Source organism: Felis catus, chromosome D2, assembly GCF_018350175.1.
Source record: "Felis catus isolate Fca126 chromosome D2, F.catus_Fca126_mat1.0, whole genome shotgun sequence".
NCBI classification, from domain to species: Eukaryota; Metazoa; Chordata; class Mammalia; order Carnivora; family Felidae; genus Felis; species Felis catus.
In genome coordinates this window covers 22578767-22591133 of record NC_058378.1, presented here as the reverse complement: position 1 = coordinate 22591133, position 12367 = coordinate 22578767, and the positions used below count along the sequence as shown (strand labels likewise).

General features: G+C 38.7%; 1 long non-coding RNA gene and 1 other non-coding gene across 2 annotated transcripts; both read right to left on the bottom strand.

Moving 5' to 3' along the window:
* Positions 1 to 782: 782 nt before the first annotated feature.
* Positions 783 to 1402, bottom strand: LOC109492861. Its single transcript, XR_002146823.3, has 2 exons — positions 1062 to 1402; positions 783 to 959 (listed from the first exon to the last, which is right to left on the bottom strand). It is a non-coding gene; the product is annotated as an uncharacterized LOC109492861 (long non-coding RNA).
* A 901-nt stretch (positions 1403 to 2303) lies between these two features.
* TRNAR-UCU lies at positions 2304 to 2388 on the bottom strand. Its single transcript has one exon. It is a non-coding gene; the product is annotated as a tRNA-Arg (tRNA).
* Positions 2389 to 12367: the final 9979 nt, after the last annotated feature.

Sequence of the window (12367 nt, the reverse complement as noted above, 5' to 3'; positions counted from 1 at the left end):
TCCATTGAAAAGAAAAAAAAAAAAAAAAAAAGACATGTTTGATGGACTGAAATTAATTCAGTATTGCTGGAACATAAATGGAGTTTAGGGGGTTGGAGAATAAGCCAGAAAAATGATGCTATGGAGTCAGGCAATATCCACACCTAGAAGGGTCTTTCAGGGTCCTGCTAAAGGATTTGGATGGAGGATGGAATTGAAAAAAACAAAAGGTGAGTAGGGAGTGACATAGTCAGGATGAGGAATGTGGGATTAGGAAGGAAAAGTCACTGAAGAGGAGATCTGAGGAGGGACAATAAGGTAGCATCACAACCAGACCAGTGGAGGCTCCACATCTATCTGAACAGGTGCTGAAACCAGGGGAGTGGTCAGTTTGGAGAGGTGGAAATAATGATGAGATACTGTAAGGAGCTAGGACAGTAAGACCTGAGGGATGAACTGGGTGTGTTGACCAAGGGAGAGAGGATCATCAGTGATGACCAGGGTATATGCTTGACAACAAGCTGAGCTGATACCACTACCATTACGGAGAGAGGCTAAGGGGCACTTACGGTCAGGGTAAGGGCCCATTTGGGCATGTTGATTATGAGATACCAATATGACATCCATGTGGCCTCAGATATCCAAAGGCAGATGCAAATTCCATGAGGCCTGAAGTAATATCATTTGGGGCAACTTTTAAAGGAAAAGAATGCTAGATTAAGTGTGATAGGGAATATTATGAGAATAAGAAACAGTAAAATTATAAAATTTTTAAAGTTGAAAAGTACCATAAAGTCACAAAATTCATAGAAAATTATATTTTTATTGATTGCCTGACACATCCTTATAATGCTTTTTGTCCTTACATTTCTGAGGGGCAACAATTTTTGGAATCCATACTTTCAGCGTTTATTCATCCTTTCAGCTGGCAAATTCTTTATCTTTGTCTCTTTATACGAATCGCAATTTTGTAATATTTACTGTGAACAGAAAGAAGATAACTCAGTCTCTCCTTTAACATGGGTAATCCAAACTGGCTTTTTATAATTAATTATTTCAAAATGGTTTTTATGAATTCTTACCTCATTATTGATAACATCATGTAGATTTTTAGACTTTCTATCAAATTTGAGAAAACACTTATCAAGTTTCTTTCACATCTGAGCTGTTCGTATGATTTCTCTAAGCTTATGCCCTACAAACACAAGTATTATGCTAAATTCTAATTTGCATGATTCTAAAGAATTCCAGATTCCAAAAACTTGTCTGATGCATTTATGATTGTTTATGCTGTGTTAATGAGCGTATTCCTGACACAAGGGAAGTTCCATTTGGATGACATAATGATGTAATTTTACAAATCTCCAGATTGGAAGAACTTCCCACAAGTTAGCTTCTCCTCTATGACCCGCTGCCCACTTACTTACCATTCTGACAAGATCTCTGACCCTATATCTTTATCTCCAGATGCCGACAGAGTCCACAGAAAGGGTAGAAGGAGTATTTCCAGAAGCTGTTGCTATGTTTGGATCGCTGGCAATGACTTGGAAGTGCTGGAGATAACTACATGCCTCTAAGCCTCAGCTAAATGTATCCTCCACTCAGCTTCCCCTGAGCTGAATCCCCATTATGTTCATGGTCCCGTCAGTGCTGCTGGCAGGTGGGGAGAAATGCAACTGGTGGGAGTTGAACTGGAAAGAAACAATAGCTTTACAGAACTGTGGCTAAACTACTTTATTCCATACATTTTGAAAAACATATGATTATGTGAACACCTCTCTCAGAGTTCTGGGAAGGGCCTGTGCTAAGGCAGGATCCGAACACTTAAGCTTCGTTAAATACATGGTGCATCTAACTGTTAAGCTGCAAACAATTTTAAACATAATTGGAGCCCGGAGAAGTGATCAGGGCTGTTGAAATGATCAGAGCAGTTGTTTTACTTGAATCTCTGAGGTGTTTTTAATATATTTTTTTAATGGATTCTTTAAATTGTATCACAATACTGCTTATGCTTAAGATAGTCCCTTCTGCCAGAGGTAAAAGCTTACAGTAGTTACAGTACTTCTTTAAATTTTTATCTTTTAAAATTATCCCCATGAACGAGGGCAATGGATTATGACTCAATCTCTAATCAGTAAGTTAAAGAATTAATACAAAAGTTTATTTTTTAATGGTGTTAAACAGATGAAGTTCTATTAAAAATTTTTTTTAATGTTTATTTATTTTTGAGACAGAGAGAGTCAGAGCATGAATGGGGGGAGGGTCAGAGAGAGAGGGAGACACAGAATCAGAAGCAGGCTCCAGGTTCTGAGCTGTCAGCACAGAGCCCGACGCGGGGCTCGAACTCACAGACCGCGAGATCACGACCTGAGCAGAAGTCAGACGCTCAACCAACTGAGCCACCCAGGCGCCCCTGAAGTTCTATTTTAATTCAATACACTGTCATCCAAAATTATACAGGTGTATAATGTGAAAGCTGGGGTTTCACATTATAAAATACTCTGCTTCATTTTAAATGTTTCCTGTAATTGACAAATTCCAAAGAGCAGAGCTACAGTAACACACTGCTAATAGTAAAATAATACAGATGAAACGTAATTTACTCTTTCTTCAAAAATGAGACAGTCACTTTCAGGTACCACAGGAAATTAAGCTCTTTCGGTTCCACTCACCAAATACTTGAGTGTTTTCTGTTCACCTGACATGGTTTGGGGGCTACTAAAGACACAATGATGAATTAGACTGTCTTCCTTGAGCTTGAGAGGAGGGGCTGAGATAAGAAAAATACACCAAATGACTATCCTTCCTTTAGGCTACCTAGTTAAATATCTTCCTTCAGCAGATACTTTGAACCAAGTACTAAGGGAATGCAAGTAAAGTGATGTCACATCCAGATAAGACAAAAAGGGAAAGATATCTGTTCTTCCCACATTTGATAACTTTATGGAGCCCTTATTTTATCCTAAGTGCTGGCTCAAATAATGGGCAGACAAACAAGAATCGGACCCAAGCCTGCCCTTCACAGTTTCAGAATGCAGATGGGGAAACATGGAAAAAGAAAACAAAAAAATTTCAAAGAGAAAAGTAGACCATTTTATTCAACAAGACAAAAGAAAAGCTTCTTCCTACTCCAGGGATCTTATTTGATTCTTTCCATAGCCAATTCCAAACCACGGATTCGAAATGAGAAGTGGGAGCGGAACCAAGGAAGCCGCACGGTCCCAACAAAAAGCCCACCAGGAATGGCTACACCATCACTGTAGGTAAAAGTTTAGGGAGGAGACTTCATGGCCTCTAAGCGTTTTAAATCCTGGTTCTCCCCCTTAATCTGTCTGTGGCTTCGGGCAAGTCACTTTATTTCTTTGTACCTCATTTACTCAAGTGCAGATGATAATAGTACCTGGTTGTGTTAAAATGGGGGTAATCCATGCAACATCTCCTGAGATCCAGGCCTAACCTACAGTAAAGCACTTCACATGTGTGATTTTCCCTAATCATACTGATCACTATCTCTCACAAGAATTGCTCTGGTGATGAGTAGTGGGACAGAGACTTGAATACATTGCTTGGGGTCACAAGAGAGGTGGGAGGGAAACTCTGGAGATGGCAGATAAGGCTTCATTAATGCTGTGACCTTTGCATTGGGTTGGGAAGGGAAACTGATGTTTAAATGGGAATTGAAGGAGAGAGCAGCCTGGGCATATGCAACGGACGACACAGTGTCAGAGAGGTATTTGGCGTGCAAGGGATTGACAGAGGGAGCTTGGTAAAGCTGAGCTAAGGGTGCATTTGAACCAGTTCTTGAAGTACAGGCCCAACTTTGGCAAAGGGAAATGAAAGAAGGGAGTTAGTGGGAATGACGGTGGGAAACGTTCTAGGCAGAAAGAGGAAAAATAGGGAGCCGATTTGGAGAACACCCAGCAGTGGGATTTGGCTGGAGGGATAGCAGGTAAAGGGATAGAAGAGGGGAAAAGAGAGTTGGATCCCTATTGTGAAGAGTTTTAGAAGTCACTGTGGGGAAGTTTACCTGCAGTATTTCAACCAGTCTAGAGGGAAGGACTAAAGGTTTTTTGGTTTAACTGAGCAGGGGAGTGATAGGATCCCATTTGCAATTGAAACAGATTAATCTGGCAGTACTGAGCAGAAAGGACTAGTGTGGCAAGAGAGCAGAGCAAGAATGCCAGCTGAAAGGTAATTACCTCCAGAAGTTGATTATATCTAATGCTGGGACCAACTCTATAAAGCTGAACTTTATAAATCTCTATATACGTGGTGAATTTGTCATCTGGAGGCAATGCTGTAAAGACATTATGACTATGATTCCACTAGAGGGTAGTAGAGACAAATTGGTAAAATAGATGAAGTTGTTATCATTCCTACCTGCTATAAACCAAGTATTTTTCTTCTGGCCTATATTTTGTTATGGTTTCAGCTTAATTCAGTTAGCCCATGACTGAGAAAAATATGACAAGTACATTTAGTGGGTTGTAGTTCTAGACAAGTTAATAAATTCAATGTATCCATTTTTAGAAGGCAAAAATAAAGCTACCTGGCCAGACCAAAAAACTAGTTGGCACTTAGACTTTTTACAATAACCAATATCTCATTATGGCCTTGATTGGAAACTCTTGTTTTATTTATTTTTATTTTTTTTTTAATGTTTATTTATTTTTGAGAGAGAGAGCTGGGGAGGGGCAGAAAGAGAGAGAGACAGAATCTGAAGCAGACTCCAGGCTCTGAGCTGTCAGCACAGAGCCCAACTTGGGGCTCAAACCCATGAACCGTGAGATCATGATCTGAGTTGAAGTCAGACACTCAACCTACTGAGCCACCCAGGAACCCTGGAAACTCTTCTTTTAAATTGAATCCTGAACATTGCATACAAGTTGATTGTGATTTAAGAAAAAGATGACAATGGTAACAAAGACATAAAAGTATGATTGGTAAAGTTAATTTGGATATGTACTCTTGGTTAGATAATTTAAGCTGAAAAGAAGCATATTTTTGGTATACTCATTTTCAGATAAAATCCTAAAATATTTTTCAGATAAAATCCTATATTTTATGCACACACACACACACACACACACACACTTCCTTTTGGGAAGTAATACAGTAAGGAAAAGCCGTAATGCCCATACCATTTTTTTCTTATTCTTTATTTTTTTAAATGTTTATTTATTTTTGAAACAGAGAGCACACACATGGATGGATGGGGGAGGGGCAGAGAGAGAGAGGACCAAGGATCTGAAGCAGGATCTGTGCTGACAACAGAGAGCTTGAAAGCAGAGCTGGATGCTGGGCTCAAACTCCCAAACTGTAAGATCGTGACCTCAGCCGAAGTCAGCTGCTTAACCGAGTGAGCCGCCCAGGTGCCCCCCAGTTTTTTTAGACTTAATATTCCTCTAACATTATTTTATCATAAGGAAATAATTCTATATGAATAAGTCATATACTTGAAAAAACTTGTTATGTTGTAATAACATTTTCTATAATAACAGAAATTTAGAGCCAACCTAGGAGTCTAATAGGAAAATGGTTAAATAGGTAAATTACGGTATTTCCCTTAATCAAATACCACATACTCAGACACATGCACTGTGATTGCAAATTTATAAGAGCGTGAACTTATACTAGAAGGAAATAGAAACAGATTGTTCTCTTAGTGTAATGGGATGTGTGGTCATTTAAAAGCATTTCCATTCAACTAGTTTTATGTTGTTTTTACAATCACCACACACCAAAAGGGAGAATATGCTGCCACTAACATTTTACTTATAATTTCAAGGTATTACCATTTAACTAATACTTTTCCAAGCTTCACAGTGTAAAGATCACTATATATTAAACCTTTAATCAGAATAACTCTCTTCAATTACCTTAAAAAAAAAAAAAAGGAAGGAAGGGAGAGAGGGAGAAAGGAGGGAACTAAAGTGAGATTTCTAGAATACACCTGCTAACATATTTACAAGCAAAATATCTCTGGAGTCAATTATAGTATTGTAAAAGATTCATGAATACCTCCCTCAACAGCTTCAGAAAAGGAAAGCAAAGAGGCTAGCAGAGCAAACAAATTTTAAATGGAATTTGTCCATATTCCAAAGTCAGATAGACATGTTCAGTCATGAAAATGTCTAAGCTGAACATCCTCTTCCATCTTTAAAAACATAAACTCCAAAACTAGAAATAAACTCATCTTCATTTTAATGGCTTCTAAACACTTGGAAAGGCAATAATCAGAATTTATAAATTACACAATGTTACAGTTGATGGAGCCTTAGAAATCATCTAATGAGAAATGAACAGTGTTAAAGCAATGTGTTTACATTTCCCCGATTTTCAGAGCTTCACATACTTATTTGTCTTGTTAAGTTCCTGATAATAAACAGTGTAACTTTGTCAGCATGTAGGAAATACATATATGTATAAATTAATAGATGTGTGTATAGATAAATAAAGTAAATCAATTTCAGTGTTTCAGTATGGTAATAACAGCTACTTTTTATAACATTCAGACATGCCATGAGCTGTGCTGAGAACTTTAAGTGGACTGTCTTTAAAGATGAAACAATGCTATTGTTCAGATGAGGAAACAGATCTAGAGGAGTTTAATAATCTGCCCAGTGTCAAACAGCTAATAAGAAGTGGAATGGAGCCTTGAACCCAGGATTTTCTGACTCCAAAGCCTAGCTTCTCTACCCCCATGCAATCTTCCACTTAGATGCAATAAAATAAATATATACTCTAACATGACAGATAATTGGAAATATTAACACTAATTTTGTTAAAAAGAAATTATATAGTCTTCTTATACTGTGTATCTTCATGACAATTTCATCCCCACTAGTGTCTTCTTAAAGAACGGAAGAAGTGTACCATTTTCTTTAAATAAGAATGTGATTAAACAAGTTTGAATCATTCACTAATGGTAGAAGTATTCAAAATAGTTGTTCATTATTATTGGAACACCACAATTATTAGCTTCAGATGAAAGGGATGAAAACTTCAGAGCTCACTCTTGAATAGTTGTAGGTCTGGCTTTTCTCTCATCACTAGAATTTTCTACTCGAGATAAATGGCTATTTTCAGTGTTTCCAGGGGAGCAGGCTGATGGTAGATTATGAACACAGAAGTGGAATAATGTAATCCTTGGTTCATGACAGTCTCACCCTTGGTGCATTTATGAGTACCTTTATCCATAGAATTATTAATTTATACAGTAATAAGCATCCTTGAAAACCATAACTTTAAACCAAACTTTAAAACTGGGACCTTAACAATACTTTATATGGATGTGATCCTCTTTACACTCTTTTTTTTTTCTTCTACCAGTACCGAAAGCCCAGGTAACTGCTATCCTTTTTTTTTTTTTTTTTTTTTTTTTTAGTGTTTATTTATTTTTGAGACAGAGAGACAGAGGGTGAGCAGGGAAGGGACAGAGAGGGAGGGAGACAGAATCCAAAGCAGGCTCTAGGCTCTGAGCTGTCACTGCAGAGCCTGACGCGGGGCTCGAGCTCACACACCGCGAGATCGTGACCTGAGCGAAAGTCAGACGCTTAACTGACTGAGCCACCCAGGCACCGCGGTAACTACTATCCTTAATCATCATTCCTTTGCTTGTATTTTTATTTGGTTTTATCTTCTCTATGTGGTGTTAAAGAGAATGTGTATGTGTGCTTCCCCCCAACTTCTTATTTAAAAATTTTAAACCTACAGGGGCGCCTGGGTGGCTCTCACAGCTGAGCATCTGACTCATGATTTCAGCTTAGGTCATGATCCCAGGGTTGTTGGATGGAGCCCCAAGTAGGGCTCTGTGCTAAGCGTGGAGCCTGCCTCGTATTCTCTCTGTTTCTCCCTCTGCCCCACCTCTCTGCTCGTGCTCTCTCTCTCAAATAAAAATAAATAAATAATAAAAATTTTAAACCGGGGCGCCTGGGTGGCGCAGTCTGTTAAGCGTCGGACTTCAGCCAGGTCACGATCTCACGGCCTGTGAGTTCGAGCCCCGCGTCAGGCTCTGGGCTGATGGCTCAGAGCCTGGAGCCTGTTTCTGTGTCTCCCTCTCTCTCTGCCCCTCCCCCGTTCATGCTCTGTCTCTCTCTGTCCCAAAAATAAATAAACGTTGAAAAAAAAAATTAAAAAAAAAAATTTAAACCTACAAAAGAAGTTGAGAGTAGTAACAACAAAACCCATGAACCCTTCACCTAGATTCACCAATTGTTTTCATTTGGCCAAATTTGCTTATCTTTTCTCTCTCTTCATTCCTCCCCCCCTTCCTGAATTATTCATTCTCTAGTAAATTACAGACACCATGACTTTACCCCAAATGCTTCACCATGCATCTAAGAATGACCTTTTCCTTCATAACCAAAACATCTAAAGATAGTAACACTAATTCCATAATACTTTCTAATATCCTATATACTTTCAAATATCTGTAATTTTCCCCAAAATGTCTTTTCAAGATTTAAAACAAAAACCCTGAAATATAGTCAAGACATAGGAATTGTATTTATGTCTCTTTAGTCTATTTTAACACTGCTTTTTGTTTTATTTTGTTTTTGGTAATACTATTGTAAGCCAGTTTTCCTGAGACAGTGTCCACATGGTACATGTGATTGGTTTTTCATGGTGTCATTTACCTTGTTCCAATATTCCATGTACTATATACTTTCTTTAAATGTTAACTTATTTTTGAGAGAGACAGAGAGACAGAGTGTGAGAGGGGAAGGGACAGAAAGAGAGGGAGACATAGAATCAGAAGCAGGCTCCAGGCTCTGAGCTGTGAGCACAGAGCCCAACTCAGGGCTCAGACAGAGAAACTGAGCAATCATGACCTGAGCAGAAGTCGGACGCTTAACTGACTGAGCCACCCAGGCGTCCCTTCCCTGAATTGTATAAAATACCTTCTGTAATTGGCAGTTAGGTCTAGAAGCTTGATTAAATTTGGGTGAAACGTTTTTGGCAAAGGATACTTCACAATGAGGTCGTGCACTTCACGCTGCATCAGGTCAAGAGGGACATGGTGCAGGTTGCTTATTTCATTTAACTGATAACTTCTAGCTGTTTCCATTTTAAAGATTTGTCCGCAAATTCTTTGATACTCTTTTGCTCATGAGGTAGATCCTAATTCCCTGCCTCCAGCTGCTGTGCCATGGGCATATGGCTTACATACAACACCCAGTGCTCATCCCAAGTGACCTCCTCAATGTCCATCACCCACTTTACCTCTCTCCCACCCCACCCCCCCCCCCCCCCCCGCCAAACCCTCAGTTTGTTCTCTGTATTTAAGAGTCTCTTATGGTTTGCCTCCCTCTCTGTTTGAAACTTCCCTTCCCCCATGGTCTTCTGTTAAATTTCTCAAGTTCCACATATGAGTGAAAATATGTGATATCTGCCTTTCTCTGACTGATTTATTTCACTCAGCATAATACCTTCCAGTTCCATCCACATTGTTGCAAATGGCAGGATTTCATTCTTTCTCATTGCCAAGTAGTATTCCACTGTATATATAAAAACCGCGTCTTCTTTATCCACTCGTCAGTTGATGGACATTTAGGGTCTTTCCATCCTTTGGCTTTTGTTGAAAGTGCTGCTATAAACATTGGGATACAAGTGCCCCTATGCACCAGCACTCCTGTATTCTTTGGATAAATTCCTAGTAGTGCTTTTGCTGGGTCATAAGGTAGTTCTGTTTTTAACTTTTTGAAGAACCTCCACACTGTTTTCCAGAGTGGCTGCACCAGTTTGCATTCCCATCTATTTTATTTGTTTTTGAAGAACTGATGTTTGGCATTCTATTTTTTTAAGTCATCTTTATACCCAATGTAGGACTCGAACTCAAGAGTCACATGCTCTAAAGACTGAGCCAGCCAGGTGGCCCTGGCTCTAACATTCTTTATTAATTTTTGCTTTATTTTTTTATTTCTGCTCTTATATTATTTTTTTCTTGCTAACTCATTAAGTTTTAGCACCCGACCTTTTTTTGTCTGTTTGTTTTTTAGAGATTGAGTGAGAGCACACAGCAGGGGAGGGGCAGAGGGAGAAGGAGAGAATCTTAAGCAGGCCCCACACTGGGCTCAGTCTCACAACTGTGAGATCATGACCTCAGTCAAAATCAAGAGTCAGACATCCAGCCTACTGAGCCACCCAGGCCCCCACACCTGATCTTTCCAATCCAAAAATTAATATCTAAAATGTCCCTCATAGGCGCAGGGCTAGCTCAGTCGGTAGAGCATGAGACTCTTAAAATGTCCCTCATATTGTATACCTGAAACTAATGTAACACTGTATGTTAATTATACTGGAATTAAAAAAAAAAACAAACAAAACAAAAAAATCATCTCTCATAATATTATTTCTATATCCTATAAACTTTGATTATAGTGTTTTAACTTTTTGAATATATGGAATACATTAAAAATAACAACTTAAATGTCATTGTCTGCTAATTCTAATATCTGTGTCCTACTTTGTTTTCAGTTCATTTTTTTCTTCAACATTGGTTGTATTTTCCTGTTTCTTTGCCTGCTTGGTAATTTTTTACTTGGTAAAATTTTACAAATTTTACACTGCTAGGGCCTAGATATTTTTGTATTCCTATAACTATTTCTAAGCTTTTTTCTAGGGTGCAGGTAAGTTCCTTGGAAACGATTTAATCCTCTCTAGGACTGTTTTTATGGTTTGTTAGGCAGGACCAGAGAAGTGCTTAGTCTAGGGCTAATTATTCCCTACTGCTGTGGCAAGGTCCCTCTGAGTATTCTTCCTGTTGTCCCAGAAATTATGAGGTTTTCTAGTCTGGCAGGGCCTGGGTGAGCACCTTTAACTCTAATCCTTTTGGGTGGTTGTGTTAGAGTTCTCCAGAGAGACAGAACCAATAGACTGTATGTATGTGTTATTGGACCCAATAATAATACAATTATATAATATAGAGTAATAACGTAATGATACTAGAACCAATAGAATGTGTATATGTACTATTATATATATTATTATTGTCAGGAATTATAACTATATTATTTAACTATATCATTATACTACATAACTATATTATTAATGTAAGGAATTGGCTCACGTGATTATGGACACTGAGGAGCCTCAAGAGCTGTAGTCAGCAAGCTGGAGGCCCAGGAGATCCAATGGTGTAAATTCTAGTCTGAAAGCTGGCAAGCTCAAGACCCAAGGAGAGTCAGTGTTTCAGTTTGAGTCCGAAGCCAGAAGACCAATAGCTTGAAGGAAGTCAGACAATAGGAATTTTCCCTTGGGGGAGGGTCCAACTTTTGTTCCATTCAGGCCTTCAACTGATTATGTGGTGTCCAATCACATTGGAGAGGACAATCTGTTTTATTTAGTCTACTGATTCAAATGTTAATCTCACCCAGAAACACCCTCACAGACACACCCAGAACAATGTTGTTGTTTTTTTTAATTTAATTTTTTTTTTAATTTACATCCAAGTTAGTTACCATATAGTGCAATAATGATTTCAGGGGTAGATTCCTTAATGCCCCTTACCCATTTAGCCCATTCCCCCCTCCCACAACCCTTCCAGTAACCCTCTGTTTGTTCTCCATATTTAAGAGTCTCTTATGTTTTGTCCCCCTCCCTGTTTTTATGTTCTTTTTGCTTCCCTTCACTTGTGTTCATCTGTTCTGTGTCTTAAAGTCCTCATATGAAGTCATATGATATTTGTTTTTCTCTGACTAATTTTGCTTAGCATAATACCCTGCAGTTCCATCCACGTAGTTGCAAATGGCAAGATTTCATTCTTTTTGATTGCCGAGTAATACTCCATTGTATATACCACATCTTCTTTATCCGTTCATCCATTGATGGACATTTGGGCTCTTACCATACTTTGGCTATTGTCGATAGTGCTGCTATAAACATGGGGATGCATGTGTCCCTTCGAAACAACACACCTGTATCCCTTGGATAAATGCCTAGTAGTGCAATTGCCAGGTCGTATGGTAGTTCTAATTTTAGTTTTTTGAGGAACCTCCATACTGTTTTCCAGAGTGGCTGCGCCAGTGTGCATTCCCACCAACAATTCAAAAGAGATACTCTTTCTCCGCATCCTTGCCAGCATCTGTTGTTGCCTGAGTTGTTAATGTTAGCCATTCTGACAAGCATGAGGTAGTATCTCATTTTGGTTTTGATTTGTATTTCCCTGATGATGAGTGATGTTGTGCATTTTTTCATGTGTCGGTTGGCCATCTGGATGTCTTCTTTGGAGAAGGGTCTATTCATGTCTTTCACCCATTTCTTCACTGGATTATTTGTTTTTCGGGTGTGGAGTTTGGTGAGTTCTTTATAGATTTTGGATACTAACCTTTTGTCTGATGTGTCATTTGCAAATATCTTCTCCCATTCCGTCAGGTGCCTTTTAGTT